Here is a 17,929-nt window from a genome sequence, read left to right as displayed (position 1 = left end):
GTCCCACACCAGGCTTCCTATGTCTCTGCCTGTCTCTCTGTGTCTCTCATGAGTATATAAATGAAATCTTAAAAAAAAAAAAAGTCCCAAGTCAGTCTTCTAGAATCTTGACAGGCGTGGGCCCTCCCTCCTATACTTCCTGGTGGATTTTCTTTCTTTTTTTTTTTTTTTTTTAAGATTTTATTTATTTATTCACGAGAGACACAGAAAAAGAGGCAGATACATAGGCAGAGGGAGAAGCAGCCTCCATGTAGGGAGCCCGATGCAGGACTCTATCCCCAGGTGTGGGAACACAACCTGAGCCTAAGGCAGATGCTCAACCGCTCAGCCACCCAGGCGTCCACCCCACCCCCTCCCATCGTGGGTTTTCTCTGTTTCCTCTCTGAGAGCCTCTCTGAATCTCTGAATCTTCACAGTTACCATTTTATAAATAGACATGAAAGAGTGGGGGCATCTCTAAATCAACAGATGATTGAGGTACCGGAGCTGTCACCATTCTAATGACCTTTAGACGTAAGGGAAATACCTCAGCATCAGGAGAAAAGACAGGAGCCCTCAGAGATCAGGACCAGCCCCTGTCTCAGTGCAGAGACTGTTGGGGGGTGGGGGGGCGGTGGTCTAGGTGCATGGCTTGAGTGCTGAGCAAATAGAGAGCTTCTTACTATGTGCCATGTGGTATCGGTATTATGTCTCCTACAGAAAATGGCGGAGCCTCAAGACTCTTATCTGCTGACCTAGACCATTACAGAAACTGGCAACTCTTCATTTAACCTCAAGCTCAGAGAAATTCAGTGCATAGTTTTTCAGAGAAAAGTTGAGTGAAAGGGGCTACAGGGAGGGAGGTGCAAGGACCTACAGGTGGCCTCCTTGCTGAGGTCAATAGTGGGACCAAGCCTCTGGGCCTGGTGTCTGGTCAGGGTGAAGAAGGGTTGATCAAGGACAGGGATTCATGGCAGTGCTGCTGGGGAGGGGAGAGACAGAGGCAGGGTCTCTGGGAAGAACCTCACCGTCACCTCTCACTGAAGTCCCTAGGACCTTGAGCCTTAAAAAGTCTTTTTTGTTTTTTTTAAGGTGTTTTTTATAGAGACTATGGAAATAAACCTATGCTCTTATGGTCAATTAATCTATGACAAATGAAGTGAGACTATGCAATTGGGAAAAGACAATCTTTTCAACAAATACTATGGGAAAACAAGATAGCTAGCTACATGCAAAAGAATGAAACTGGACCACTTTCCTACACCATACACAGAAATAAACTCAAAATGGATTAGGGACCTAAATGTGAGACCTGAAACCATAAAAATCCTAGAAGAGACCCCACGTAGCAACCTCTCTTGACATTGGCCATAGAAACATTTTTCTAGCTAGGTCTCCTCTGGCAAGGGAAACAAAAGCAAAAATAAACTATTGGGACTATACCAAAATAAAAAGCTTCTGCACAGTGAAGGAAACCATTAACAAAACAAGAAGGCAGCCTACTGAATGGGAGAAGATACTTGTAAATGATATATCTGTTATACATATCAAAATATATAAAGAACTTATACAACTGGGGCACCTGGGTGGCTCAGTGGTTGAGCTTCTCCCTTTGGCTCTGGTTATGATCCCAGGGTCCTGGGATCAAGTCCCGCATTGGGCTCCCTGTAGGGAGCCTGCTTCTCCCTCTGCCTACGTCTCTGACTCTATCTTTGTATCTCATGAATAAATAAATAAAATCTTTTTTTAAAAAAGAACTTATACGGGGATCCCTGGGTGGCTCAGCGGTTTAGTGCCTACCTTTGGCCCAGGGTGTGATCCTGGAATCTTGGGATCGAGTCCCACATCAGGCTCCCCGCATGGAGCCTGCTTCTCCCTCTACCTGTGTCTCTGCCTCTCTCTCTCTCTCTGTCTCTCATGAATAAATAAATAAAATCTTTAAAAAAATAAATAAAAAGAACTTATACAACTTAACACCAAAACTCCCCAAATAATCCAATTAAAAAATGGACAATCTGAATAGATATTTTTCAGAAGAAGACATACGGATGGCCAACTGACACATGAAAAGATGCTCAGCACTGTTAATCACCAGGGAAATGCAAATTAAAACCACAGAGGGAATACCACTTTACACCTGTCAGATTGACTAAAATCAAAAGGGCGAAAAACAACAGGTGTTTGCAAGGATGTGGAGAAAAAGGAACTCTCGTGCACGGTTAGTGGGAATGCAAACTGGTGCAGCCACTGTGGAAAACAATGTGAAGGTTCCTCAGAAGTTAAAAATAGAGCTACTCTATGATCCAGTTATTCCACTATTGGGAATTTACCCAAAGAAAATGAAAACATTAATTTGGAAAGATATGTGCAGCCCTGTGTTTATTATAGCATCATTTACAATAGCCAAGATACAGAAGCAACCTAAGTGTCCATTGATAAATGAATGGGTAAAGCTGTGAGATCTATATGTATATGTATATGTATATGTATATCTATCTATTCACCTATGACAATGGAATATTACTCAGCCATTAAAAAGAATGAAATCTTGCATTTGCAACAATATGGTTGACCCAGAGGGTATAATGCTAAGTGAGATAAATCAATCAAAAAATACAAATGCCACATGATTTCATTCATTCATATGTGGAATTTAAGAAACAAAAACAAATGTACAAATAAAAAAAAGAGACAAACAAAAAACCAGATCCTTAACCACAGAAAACAAACTGGTGGTTTGTGGGAGGTGGGTGGGGAGATGGGGGAAAAAGGTGAAGGGGATCAAGAGTGCATTTATTGTGATGAGCACTGAGAAATTCATAGAATTGTTGAATCATTATATTGTACACCTGAAACTAATATAACACTGTACGTTAATTATACTTGAATAAAATAAAATAAGGTTAAAAAGTTACATTAAAAAATGTGTCTCTTTTGCTGGCACATTAGTTATACTAGTAGTTGTGTTAGGCCTTTAGAATGATAGGCACCACATTCCAGATAATGATTACCTTTGTGGAGGGGCCACAGAAAGAAGAGTATCAACAAGGTTTCATATCCATAATGTTGCTATTATTTTGGTAAACATTTTACTTTGGAATAATTTTGGATTTACAGAAAAACTACAAAGATAGTCCAGAGAGTTCCCATATATGCTTCACCCAGTTTCTCCTAACGTTAGTTTTGTACCTAATCATGATACATTTATCAGACCTAAGACAGAATGTTGGTAGAACCAGACATTACAGTTTACTCAGGTTTCATCAGTTTTTCCACTAATGTCTTTTTTGTGTTGTCCCAGAGTCCAATCCCAGATACCCCACTGCATTTAGCACAGCCATACTCTTTTCTTTTAGAAGTCTGCAGAAACTATGAAGAAATACTAAGGTTTAATTAAACTTTCTGGCAAGAACAGAAAGTTCATTACCTTATTTTCTGGCTAATATAGGAGAGAAAGTATAATGTAACAATTAGGAAGGAGGCTCTGGAAACAGGCTGCCCAGGCTCAAATTCTGTCTCAAGCACCCTCCATTTATGTTACTAGGTGGCTTCTTAATCTCTCCGAGACTAAACTTCCTCATCTGGAAAAATAGGAGTAATCACAGAACCTACCACTTAGGATTACCCTGAGGCTTAAACGTATTAAATCATGAAGCAACTGGGATAGTACTCAATAAATGTTAGCTATTCTTGTTAGCTACATCTATAATATTTCACAATAATTTTTTTTAAGCCCCTTTGCAGGGTGCCTGGGTGGCTCAGTCAATTGAGCGTCTGACTCTTGGTTTCGGCTCAGGTCCTGATCTCAGGATCATGAGATCAAGCCCCATGTTGGGCTCTGTGTTGAGAGTGGAGCCTGCCTAAGATTCTCTCTCTCCCTCTCCCTCTGCCCCTTGCTCTCCCACCTCCTCCCACTTTCTCTCTCAAAAAAAAAAAAAAAAAAAAAAAAAAGAAAAAAGAAAGAAAGAAAATATATATAACTAAAATAAAGCTCCTTTGACTTTCTCTGGATCCCATTTTAACAGAAAATCACAATCTCCTTTGTACATTTATCACTCATGTTATAAAACACAACACTGCATTATCAATATTTGTTTCTGTTGTGTCTTCAACAATGGACTCCACTTAATTCATCATGGCAAACACAGGATTCAAGTGTTTCTATTTTGAGGGAAAGAAGAAATAAAGGGAGCAGGAAAGCAAGCTGAGTGGTTAGGTAGCTCCCCCCGGCAGCTTTAATGGAGAATTTGGGGTCAAGGGGGAGCACAGCAAGTGTGGAGATTGAGGAAGCTGCATTTTTCAGTGCAAGCATTTAGTAGGGATGCGACGATACTGTAGCAGCATGACCGGTCCCAGCACGAGACAGAGGAGCATGGATGTGTGGGTCAAGATGCAAAGAAAGAGCTCTCTGTACAGTTCTTCCCAAAAACATGTGTATCACAGAAGCCTGGAAGAACTTTTCTTCCCCAGGGCTGAACTGGAAATTCCAGTACACTACTAGCTGGAACACAACTTGGGTCTTGTCAATGGTCACCTTTCATCCTCGGATACTGAGGCTTCCTTCCTTTCTTTCTTTCTTTCTTTTCTTAAGATTTCATTTATTTAATCATAAGAGACAGAGAGAGAGAGAGAGAGAGAGAGAGAGAGAGACATAGGCATAGGGAGAAGCAGGCACCATGCAGGGAGCCCGACGTGGGACTCGATCTTGGGTCTCCAGTATCATGCCCTGGACTGAAGGCGGCACTAAACCGCTGAGCCACTGGGGCTGCCCCCTCTCTTTCTTTTTTAGTTTAATCATTTTAAGTGTATATTTTAGTGGCACTAAGTCTGTTCATAATGTTGTACAACCATCACGACCATCCATTTCTAGAACTTGCTCATCTTCCCAAGCAGGAACTCTGTACCCATTAAACAATAACTCCCCCCATTCTCCCCAACCCTACCTCCTAGAAACCCCATTCTGCTTTTTTTCTGTAGGAATTTGTCTAGTCTGGTACCTCATATAAGTGGAATCATATAGTGTTTGTCCCTTTGAGCCTGGCTTATTTCACTTAGCGTAATGTCTTCAGGATTCATCAGATTTTTTTTCTTATTTATTTATTTATTTATTTATTTATTTATTTATTTATTTATTTATTTATTTTAAGATATATTTACTTGATAGAGAGAGAGAACACAAGCAGGGGGAGTAGCAGGCAAAGGGAGGGGGAGAAGCAGGCTCCCCACTTATCAGGATGTGGAGCTCAATCCCAGGACACAAAGATCATGCTCTGAGCCGAAGGCAGATGCTTAACTGACCGAGCCACCCAAGTGCCCCTTTTTTCCTTTTTTTTTTTTTTAAAGATTTTATTTATTTATTCATGAGAGACACATAGAGACAGACAGACAGAGAGACAGAGGCAGAGATACAGGCAGAGGAAGAAGCAGGCTCCATGCAGGGAGCCCAACATGGAACTCGATCCCGGGTCTCCAGGATCACACCTTGGGCTGAAGGCAGTGCTAATCTGCTGAGCCACCTGGGCTGCCCCCGTTTTTGTCCTTTTTAAAGCTGAATAATATTCCATTGTATAGACACACCACATTTTATTTATCCATGTATCCATCCTTGGACATTTGGGCTATTTCCACCTTTTGACTGTTGTAAATAATGCTACTATGGAAATGAGTGTATAAATACCTGTTTGGGACACTTCTTTCAATTCTTTGGGGTATATACTCAGAAATAGAATAGCTGGATCATATGGTTTAGGAAACTGCCAAGTTTCGGGGCTTGATCCCACCACCCTGAGATCGCGACCTGAGCCAAAACCAAGAGTCGAATGCTCAAACAACTGAGCCACCCAGGTGCCCCTGAGCCTCCTATTTTTATAGCAAGAAAGGATTCTGGCAAATGGGATGGTGGGAATGAGGGATGGTAATTTCGAAAATATAGAAACAGGATTCCTCAGAAATCCTGAGTCATTCAGTCCTCTCTGTAAAGTAGTGCACTACATGCCACCCCAGGAAGGCAGTAATCCTTATGCCTTTCCATCCAAATGATCTCTCAACCCTTTCAAACAGCATGAACATATATTGAAGGCTTGTGAAGGATAACAACTTGAGCCTTTCTCTACATTCCTCTGGATAACTTGTGACATGGTCTAAATATACCATTCTCTCTCATCTCTAATAATAACAACAGACAACCTATAAATAGGATAGGTATTTAATGAGTTTTATGTTTTATTGCTGGTATTTTTAAAAGAATACATTAACTCTTTAGGGATAAATGGCTTATTCCTCCTTGAATCTAATGCCAGGTAATTTAATGCCAATTTAGTACCATTTATCGTTATCAGATAAAAGATAAAAACATATTTTTTTGGTCTGATCTATTCTATCCAACCTATTTCCCTTTTTGCATTGGTTACCAGGAATCTGGGCCAAATTCTTAGCCCAGTTATAATAATCAGCTTATCTCAGTTAACTGTTTATATTTCCCATTTACAGAGCCTCTGTTATATTTTCAATCTTAAAATATCCTATATTTTATTGTTTTATGTTTCAGGTCTATCCCATGGCAGAATAGGGGCACCTGGGTGGCTCAGTCAGTTAAGCATCGGACTTCAGCTCAAGTCGTGATCTTAGAGTCGAGGAATTGAGGCCCACATCAAACCCCTAGTTAAGCTTCGCGATCATCAATCATCGGGGAGTTTTGAGGATTTTCTCCTTCTCTCTCTCTCTATCCCTCCCCTTGTTTGTTCTCTATGTCTCTCTTAAATAAATACAAATAAGATCTCTCTCAAAAAAAAAAACAGGCAGAATAGAAATTTGAATTAATGAAATTAATACCACATCTTTAGGAAATTAACTCTTTCCTGGTACCCGAGTTCCACTTCATGCAGTATAGTAGTAGAATAATAGAACTGCACAGACTTTTTCAAGGTAGAAGCATCTTAGAGTAAATCTAACTTCCTGTTTTTGACTTGACTGACTCGTTTATCTGGCAAAATCAGAACCTCTAAGAGAAGATCACTGCTCTTGATAATGCAAATCAAGCATTTTGGACTTTGCATCAACTCTTTCAAGCCATTGATGTTACTCTGTGCCTCAGAAGAATGTTTCACTAAATGGTAGCAGCCCTAAAGGTACTCTGTCTTCCAAATTAATCATTTGCATTCTATTCATTAACAAGTGTCTCTAAGTTCATAACGGGCCAAGATATATTTTCCATCCAGAAAGCTTTCAGGAGGAAAACATTAATTTAGTTCATCCAGTTGTGATAGGATCAAATGAGACAGGGAGCATCATAATAATTGCAAGTCACAGTTGGAGAGGGATGTCTCTTTTTTTTTTTTTTTTAAGATTTTATCTATTTATTTGAGAGAGAGAGAGCATGGACGAACACACAAAGGGAAAGAGAGAAGCAGACTTCCCACTGAGCCGGGAGCCTGACACTGGGCTCCATCCCAGGACCCTGAGATGATGACCTGAGCCGAAGGCAGGTCTCCTGGTGTGTGTGAGGGTGTGTGATAAACTATATATAACACAAATTTTTACCATTTTAAGTGTACAGTTCTGTGGCATTAAGTATATTCACATTGTTGTGCAAACATCACCACCATTTGTCTTGGAAATTTCTTGTCACCCCCAACTAAAACTGTCCTCATTAAACATTAACTCCCCCTAGCTCCTGGCAAGCAGAACTCTGCTTTCTATTTCTACGAATTTGACTAACCTAGGAGCCTCCTATAAGTGGGATCATACAATATAGTTCCCTATAGTTCTTCTTTCATTTAGCGTGACATCCTCCAGGTTCATCCATGTTGTAGCATTTGTCAGAACTTCCTTTTTAAAACTGAATAATATGCCATTGTATGGACATACTACATTTTGTTTATCCATTCATTCATCTACAGATACTTGGGTTGCCTCCATCTATTAGTTACTGTGAATACTGCTGCTATTAACATCAGTGTTACAAATATCTACTCAAGTCCCAGCTTTCAGTTCTTGGGGTATATACCTAGAAGTGGAATTGCTGGAACACATGATAATTTTTTTTAAAGATTTTATTTATCTATTCATGAGAGAGAGAGAGAGAGAGAGACAGAGACAGAGACACAGGCAGAGGGAGAAGCAGGATCCATGCAGGGAGCCCGACATAGGACTTAATCCTGGGTCTCCAGGATCACACCCTGGGCTAAAGGTGGCACTAAACAGCTGAGCCACCCGGGTTGCCCTCATATGATAATTGTAACTCAGATCTTTTTTCCTCAAAGGTAATTGTGCACAGCAAGTGTTCACCTTCAATATAGAAATGTAACCATATATAAATTCCCATGGAGTAATGTTAGAAAATTAAAGCACAGCAAAGACCCTGCCAAGAATATTTGACTCTGCCCTGCAGTAAAGTATATTCCCACATAGAGAAGTTGTAAACTCCTTGAAACATGAAAGTGCTAACAACACTTGAAATCTAAAATTAGACTCTGGCAAGATGCTTCTAAGAAAATCCTTTCAAGAAATCCAATTAGTAAGTCTTGTAGTTACTACTTGGTTATGACCTGCTTGGGAGTGTAGAGTCAAGAACCCCTAGTTCCAGCCCTCCAGGGAGTTACTAGTTCTCTAGGGTCTGATTCTACCATTAGTAAAATAACAAATATTCCTGTACATTTAAAAAAATATATTTTATTTATTTATTTGAAAGAGAGATAGAGCACAAGGGAGGGGAGGGGCAGAGGGAGAAGCTGACTCCAGGTTGAGTAGGAAGCCAGATGTGGGGCTCAATCCCAGGATTCCAGGGTCATGACCTGAGCCAAAGGCAGACAGTTAACCAACTCAGCCACCCAGGCACCCCTTTCCTGTACATTCTTAAGAAAAAGAGCAATCCAAATGAAAGCACGCTGGAACCTCAAAACAGAGATCATCTGAATTATCACAGTAACTGGCCCCCATGTAACACTGGGGCATTTTTAGCTGGTCAATAAGATTCGTATTCATCTCTCAAAGGAAGCTAAATGGAATTTTTTTAAAGATTTTATTTATTTATTCACGAGAGACTTATAGAGAGAGGCAGAGACACAGGCAGAGGGAGAAGCAGGCTCCATTCAGAGAGCCCGACATGGGACTCTGGGCTGAAGGCGGCGCTAAACCGCTAAGCCACCAGGGCTGCCCTAAATAGAATTTTTTAAAGGATGGAGTACAGCAATACTTGATCATTCCTATTCAGACTAAAAAAAGAAATCCTTGAGTAGAAAGTAGAATTCCAGGGACATGGATGAGTATCCCTTAGGAAATTGACTGGCAGGATTTTAAAACATGACAGTTGAGGAGAGTGTTTTTTATAAACCAGAAATAGGCACATAGAAAGGAAGCCCTGAGTCAAGATCATAAAAAAAATTTTTTTAAATACTCTTGGTAAAAATAGATGGTAAGTTCTATACATTATGTGTGCATTCCATCTGGGCAGTATTGATATGAGTTTCTGTGAAAACCTGTAAGTAGAATATTCTAACCTATTTCACATAGGTATTTCTGGCCTAACCTACTGGTGTGCCAAAGATGTGTTTCAGCCACTGGTAACAGTGTTGGTGCCAAATTACGACGCTTTCACTGTGTGCTAAATCCACATAGCTTCCTTGCCTTCAAAGAACTGACCAACAAAGTTACTTTCAGATCTTACAAACTACATTCTTCTCTTCCATGTGTTCAGAAGGACTTCTCCGGAAAGGCAGGGAGTAGAAGGCAAGATGAGCGGGTTTTTTTTCACAGAGACTGATAAATTCCCAATGAGTGGGGTGTATTCTCCCTCCTCCGTTCCTCCCTCTTGACTCCCTGAAATTGAAGAGAAGTGGTCAGTAAAAATAACACTTGTTTGGAACAATTATGGGAATCAGGTGATAGAATCAGTCACTTGTGCATACAAGATAGAAGGCGCTTGCATACAGACGGAAGTGCTGCACATGTAGTAGCAGTTCCATCAAAGGGGAAACAATGAGACAACAGTTCTTCTGAAACACCTTTGACAACTAAGATCCATTTTCAGGGCTTTTAGTTTGTGGATCAGTATTTCTCTATTCTAGAGAGTTCAGAAACAGCCTAGAAAATAGAATTTGGTGTGAAAGAAGGGCGGCATTTTTAATTAGACAGGAAAAGATGAGGGCAATGCATGGAGTTAAAACAAAGGGACTATCTATTTGGAGGCAAATTTCTCTCCCCGTTCTCTTTCCCTTTAAATGGTGTCTTTCACTCTGATTCTCAAGCATCTGGTTGGGAGTCATGTAGGGTGCCATTCAGTGTCACTTGAGGTGAATATTGTTGGCATTCAACTGTTTTCCACCTCCTTGGCTAAAAGTCCCCAGGGGCCACAGTTTCAGCTTATTTTTGAAGACATCTCTTCTGTATCAGACTTTATCGGATTACAGGAAACCCTCCACATACTCACCAGTGCATCCTCTCCAGTGGTGAATGTTCTAATTCCATTCCTTTTTGTTGAGAATCAGACATGGTGGGTTGGATAGCCACTCACCTGGTAGCTGCTTCAATGGGTGAAGAACCCAGGCCACTAGATTGCTTAGGTTGGGCGTAGTGGATAGCAAGCACAGGGTTTGAAGCCAGGTTTCCAACCACAGGCAGAGGTACACCTGCCAGCACATACGATGTTGTCTGTCCCTGATCCCATCAGGAAATTCTTGCTCTGCAGTAGACCTAATTATCAATCAGCAGCAGAGTTCCAGAAATGCTACTACAGGCTGGGCAGGAAACAAGTCAGGGGAGGTCATCCTGAGGGTTGAGTGACCCTAAGATGGTGCTTTATGCGACATTTCCTGGTCATCTATCATTCTGATTTGGTGACCTCACATTCTTGGCTGATGCTTTTAATGTCTGGAGAAGAAACTTGCGTGAACAGCAATAGCAAAAGCAGGGCTATAATCATTCTTTTTATTTCCAGTTGCTGGTGTCTGATTCTTTGGGAGAGTGTGTCTGATGTTGGGGGAAGGGAGGGAGGGCAAGATGGAAAGAGGAGGGTCTTTCAGAAATCACAGAAGTTGGGAGAATCTGAGTCAAGTGGCAGCTTGTGCACTGGCCACAAAGTCCACCCATAGGGGCAGAGTTGCTTGCCAGAGTCACTTTCCCCTTGCCCAGGGAGGCAATGCATTTTGATGAAACCATGTCCTGGCGGGGAGTCCCCATGCAACTGAAGGATGGGCTTACCTACTCCTGGGATGTTGTCTTGGGCTTTTGCTGACTGAACTCTTCTGCCACACTAACATGCAGGAAGTGACAGGATGATATATTTTTTAAATTATGGATAAACATCCAGAAGATTATGTTAGTAAATGGGCCGAGATATTTTATTTTAAAGATTTTATTTATTTGTTCATGAGAGAGAGAGGCAGAGACAAAGGCAGAGAGAGAAGCAGGCTCCATGCAGGGAGCCCGATGTGGGACTCGATTCCAGGACCCTGGGATCACACCCTGAACCAAAGGCAGACACCTAACCACTGAGCTACCCAGGTGCCCTGGGCCCAGATATTTATAAATACTTTCTTATTTAAGGTCCTTCGCAGTTCACAACGATGCTTTAATATGTTGTGTCTGATAAACTATTTTCTCAGTTAGGTTGCTAGAATCTAGAAACACCCAGTCTTCATTTTCTATTTCAGTGACTGATTTTCCAATATAATGTCTGCATTTTCCCCAATATTATTGCATGTCTTGGGTTACTCTTCTGTGTCAGATGTTCTACTTCCAAACAGACTGTACATTTTATTTTCAATAAGATGGCACACCTGGGCTGCATCTGTACTGCTAAGTGATACAGCTTTCTCAGAACTTTGCTCATGGAATAGCTGCCTTAAAAACACAAAAGTTGGCCACAAGTCAAGGGTTTCCAAAATGAATTCTATGTTCCTCTGAAGCCCTACATTTCCTGCATGGCTCTGATGTCAGCTCAAGGGTGTCAGGGAGAAGGGTTTTTGCTGCAACCCGAGATTCCAGGCAAACATCTGATGACATGACCTCCCCGTGCTGAGGCTGACATCCTGCAGGCCTCACCACCTGGGGCCATTCTTTGTTTCTCTGATATGACTACTTGGTTGCATGGATACTAATGTAGTGCTGCCTGGGCCCAGGGATTCTATAGAAACAGGCTTTTCCATTTTTAATCTCAGAGGCCTTTAAAATATCTCTGAATCTCAGGACTTGGAGCTGTCTGGGATGCTGATGGGGAACAAATTTGGATACCAGACATTATGCTGTCATACGATCATCCCTTCCCTCTGCAACCCAAGTTTTATTACTAGAGGAGCTTTGGTACCAACTTCCCCAGAATACTCTTTCCTCACTCATGCAGATCTATTCCTGGAGGGTCCCACTGGACCCCTTCACCTCCCACTATTTGAAATCCATGGGTAAACATAGCTTAGGCTCAAGGTGAGTCCACACTGCATTAGTATTCAGTTCTGGTTCCAAATATATGACAGTTCTATATCTCTCAGTTTAGTTTACAAGGGGAATTGGGGAAATGATTATATAATTTTTATAAGTTTGCCTTCTCTTTGCATAAAACAGTGCTTCTAACAAATAGGATGCCACATTGGAATGCACACAGGCATAAAATATTCCTATATTCCAGGCATGAAAATCAGGACTTAATTAAAATTTCCTGAAGTATAAAAGACACATAACCTCTAATAACTATTGACCATGACTGTTGGTCATAATATATTCTTCCAGCTACTTGCATTCCTCTGTATCATAAACTTCCTCATTTACTCAAAAAATTTATTGAGCAGCTTCCATCTGCTTAAAATGAACACAAAAAGGTAAAATAGAGTCCTCACAACATAATAAACTCAAAGTGTGTTTGAGAAGATTAACAAATAACAAGAATAAGAGTAGTTACTGGGCAATAGGAAATTAAGATGACTATCTGAGATTGTGTTCTGGCTTGCCTGTCACACTTACTTGGGATATACCTTCTCTTTTGGCAGATAAAAGAGAGAAGATGCATACTTTAATTTATATCTTAATTACCTTTAACCTTTGGTGTCTGGTCCTCATTAAAACAGACTCTTCACCAGTCACTATGGAGGGTTGGCATGACCAGTTGTTATAGTCATGATGCATCCCACTAACTGCCACAGAATAGGCCCAAGATATTTTATTTGCCCCACAAGAGTTTAACCCATGTTTTGAGGTTCTGCAACAAATGATGGAGCAATGTAAGCAATATAGAACATGGCTTAGTTTAAAATGACCAGGATGCGAGTGCCTGGGCAGGTCAGTCAGTCAAGCATCTGACTCTTGATTCTGGCTAGGGTCTTGATCTTGGGGTTGTTAAGATCCAGCCCCGCTTTGGGCTCTGTGCTGGGCATGGAGCCTGCTTAAGATTCTCTCTCTCCCTCTCTCTTTGTATCCTCTCCTAAAAAAAATTAAAAATAAAATAACCAGGATGAAATATGGAGCAGTTGGGGTGCTTGGGTGGCTCAGTCGGTGAAGCGTCTGTCTTTTATTCAGGTCCTGATCCTGTGGTCCTGGGATCGAGTCCTGTGTCAGGTTCCCTGCTCAGTGGGCAGTCTGCTTCTTCCTCTCCCTCTCCCTCTACACCACCTCCAACTCATGCTCTTTCTCTCTCTCTCAAATAAATAAATAAAATCTTTTTAAAAATTAAAAAAATATGGAGCATTTATCTATCCAGGTACAGTTGGTGGAGAGGGAAAATATCAATCATCACCCATCCTCCCGTCTGCTCTGCCAATATCACCTTCATCCTCCCTGAAATGTGGTCTTTATGCTTTCAACTTTGGAAAGGATCTTCCAGCCATGATGATCTCCCTCATCAGTTTTTACACATGCTATTCCCTCTCCTAGAGTGGTGCTTTTTAAACTTTAATGTGCATATAAATAATCTGAGGAGCTTGTTGAAATGCCTAGTATGATTCAGTAAGTCTACGGTTGTGGACTGAGATTCTGGATTTCTCCCAAGTTCCCAGATGATGCTGAAGCTGCCAGTCTGAGGAGGAGCAAGGCCCTAGAACACCCCGCCAGGCCTGTACTGGCCTAGCTGCTGATGGCTTCTGGACACATGGATATTATAGACAGCTACAATAACAACAACAACAACAACAACAAAAAGAACAAAGCAATGAACTCTTTCAGGGGTCAATCTATTTGTCAAGAAAGGTCAGGGAACTTATGCATGGCTATTATTGTCATATCTTAAAGGAAGGTTATTGAAATTCTGAAGACATAAGAAGGTCATAGTTTCAGAAGATGAGAGTCTTCTGAATTGAATAAACTTAACTTTGTGAAAAACTCACAACACTCATCTCATTTTTAAAATCTGGTCTACCTAGACTGGGAGAACTAAAGGTGTATGTGGGAAAAATTGGTTGCCTGAAGCCTGCTGAGTCTTTTATTTTTTTTTTTAAAGATTGTATTTATTTATTCATGAGAGACACAGAGAGAGAGAGAGGCAGAGACACAGGCAGAAGGAGAAGCAGGCTCCATGCAGGGAGCCCGATGTGGGACTTGATCCCAGGTCTCCAGGATCACGTCCTGGGCCAAAGGCAGACACTCAACCACTGAGCCACCCAGGCATCCCTGCTGCTGAGTCTTTTAAGTCTCAAGGCTAGAGTTAGCTTTTCCATGAAGGCTTTTCTGATCCCAGATGTGGGGTTGGATGTTCCTCCACAGTGCCCTAGGAATCCCTATGCATGGTGCTGTCCTAACCCTCATCACCCTTCACTGTCATTGCTTGTCTTCCTGTCTGGGGTTCCCAGTCATCCTTGGTCTTATCTTTACTATTGTATCCCGAAGCATCGAGCATTGCAAATACATGGAAAATACCCTGTAGTTGAATCAAGGCCTGAAATAATGGATCAACCTAACACTATTACTGGTAGATTCTGTGTCTGGTATTAAGTAGAGTTAGAGTCATTTTTTTTTGAAGTGGTCCAAAATCGTGGTGTATATAAAATTATAGAGAAAGACTACATATTAAGAATCTTTTTACATAGCAGGTGTTTTTGAGTAGGGAGAGAAACACACACACACACACACACACACACACACACACACACACACATCTTCACCTGTTCCTTACCTTGAATCTGACCAGCCCTTTCTAACCCTTGCTTTGAACTGGTCAAGTGATATTCTCCTCTGTGAACCTGTGGATAACTTGAACTATCTCTTTGTTTTTCTCATCTTCTAAATGAGATACCATGAATTTTAGAGGGTTCTTGTAAATTTTTAGTCTGCTATGATCCTCTGGCTCTTGGTCTTATAAACAGCCATAGATAGCAAATGTGCATTTCTTATAATGTTTCTTAATTTTTTCCACTTGTTAGCCTATCTGTTGCACAGGACAGACTTAGTTTGCTCTTCCAAAATAAACAGCTCATGCAGGTTACAGCTCAAAGTTCATCATAAACTTGTTGAACACAGGAATATGTTGGGAGTTAAGACAGACAAAAGATCAATTGTTAAAATAAGAAATGGCAGATAAATCACTTGGGTAAGAAATATGCTCAATAATGGACACAAATTCCTCCTTTTTCAATGATGGTAACAATTTTATAGCTGTGTGTGTGTGTCTGTGGACATGTACATCACTTACTAGTGACTATTTCTGAGATGAGATCACATAAGCCTTTTGTTTTCTAAATTGTTTACTTGCCTTAACGTTTGAATTTATACTACAGCAAATGTTTTCCATCTTAAGCGGAAAGATAATTCAGAATTTAAAAAGAAAAAAGAACTTTTATGAGAATTAATGACACTGCTACCCACAAGTACAGTCTTTCCTACACATGAAAGTGGGACACTAAGATACACTCAGCATGAAATTTCCACAACAAAGAAGAGAGATTTGGGTTGTCTTAACACTTTTAACTGGCTGTAAAGAGCACTTTTACAAACCTTGTAATTTAAAGACATAAGAACTTTTAAAGTAAAATATACGTACTTTGGGAAATTTAAAATGTTACCAGTGATTTAGTTAAGAAAGTTACATTTAAAAATCTTTCTAAATTTTGCAAAAAGAAGGAGGAAATTTTGTCAAACAACTTCATGGAGACATTAAGAACTGACTTCTTCAATAAGTTTTAAGGTGCCTAGTGAAAAGCACATTTTAAAAAAGATTCATATACATCTTAATAATATAAAGCACTCCAAAACTAAATTTATATATCTACAACTTTTAAAATGATTTTATTTATTTGAGAGAGAGAGAGAGCAGAAGGGGGGCGCGGGGAGAGAAGCAGACTCTCCCCTGAGCGTGGAGCCCCACATGGGCTCTATCCCTGACTCTGAGATCATGACCTAAGCCAAAACCAAGAGTTCAACACTCAATGACTGAGCCACCCAGGCAGCTCTATAATTTTTTAATGTAGCAATTGCTCCGTCTGTGGTCAAATGTGGAAATCTCTATAATTTTGACTGTGTTACTGTTACAAAAATGAAAGCCCTGCATCCTCTCTACTACTTCTTCAAAAATCCATTTCTGCTCCAGTGCTGTGCAGTGGGTTTTAACATTTCATCTTCATGAAAACTTCATCTTAAATTATGATTAACTATTTGGATATTTATTTGAATTTAAACAAACTTGCCTCCATTAAAATGTTCATTCCATAAATATTTGCTGAATGCTTATTCTGTGCCAGATACACTTCTGGCACTTGGGGTACATCATAAACAGAACAAAGGTTGCTGCCTTCACGAAGTCTATATCCAGGAGATGATAAAAATGAACATAATAGATGAGGAAGTTAAGTATTATATTCTTGTTAAAAATATTTTGGGTGTTATATTCGTCTTCTGGGATTGTCTTTTTTTTTTTTTTTTTGGATTGTCTTAACATAATACTACAGACTGGGTGAGTTAAAACAACAGCAATGTAATTTCCCACAGTCTGGAGGCTGGAAGTCCAGGATCAAAGCACCAGCAGGTTGACGTCTGGTGAGACCTCTCTTCCTGGTTTGCAGATAACTGACTTCTGGCTGTGTCCTCAGGTGGCCTTTCCTCTGTACGTGTGTGGAAAGCTCTGATGTCTCTTCCCCTTCTTATAAAGACACCAGTCCTATTAGATGAGGGTCCCACCCTTTATGACCTTAACTATCTCTTTAAAGGCTCCGTCTCCAAACAGAGTCACATTGTGGCTTTTGAATTTAACATATGCATTTGGGGAGGGGAGGCAGAAGTCATTCCATCCATAACATATGGCATTTGTGATATGAGGGACTCTCAAGTGTGGGGCCCAGGGCAGAGTTATCCTCTTGCCAAGGTTGAAGGATAATGTTGAGATAGACTTCATGGAGAAGGGGATATCTGAGCAAAGATATAGGAGGTAAGAGGGTTATACATATAGCCTTTTGGAGAAAAAGGCATTTCTGATTGAGGGGGCAGCCCATGCAGAGGCCTTAAGGCAGGAATGCATGTGGAATGTTTGGCAAACAGTAGGTCTGAAGGGTTGGGAGAGTAGGAAGAGATGAGGTGTGGGTATCTGGGTGATGTAGAGCTCTGGAGGCCCCTATTAGGAATTGGGTGTTTACCTGGGTGAAATGGGAGAACCATTGCAGGGTTTTGAGCAGAGGTGTGACGTGGTCTGATTTATACAGCCACATGGCCACGAAATTATTTTCAGGCATTTTGGTGAATAATTAAAGTGAAGTTATGCACATTTACATTTGAGCCTTGAACAACATGGGTTTGAACTGCATAGGTCCACTTATACATGGATTTTTTTCAACAAGTACAATATAGTAGTATAAATGTATTTTCCTTATAATTTCCTTGCTAACATTTTCTATTCTCTAGCTTACTTTAAGAATACAGTATGTAACACATATAAGATACAAAATACATGTTGATTATGTCATGGTAAGGCTTTCAGTCAAAAGTAGGCTGTTAATAGTTGAGTTTGGGGGAAGTCAAAAGTTCTTTGCACAGGGGTCAGTATCCC

Source organism: Nyctereutes procyonoides, unplaced genomic scaffold, assembly GCF_905146905.1.
Source record: "Nyctereutes procyonoides isolate TBG_1078 unplaced genomic scaffold, NYPRO_anot_genome, whole genome shotgun sequence".
Lineage (NCBI taxonomy): Eukaryota > Metazoa > Chordata > Mammalia > Carnivora > Canidae > Nyctereutes > Nyctereutes procyonoides.
This window is presented reverse-complemented; position numbering follows the sequence as displayed.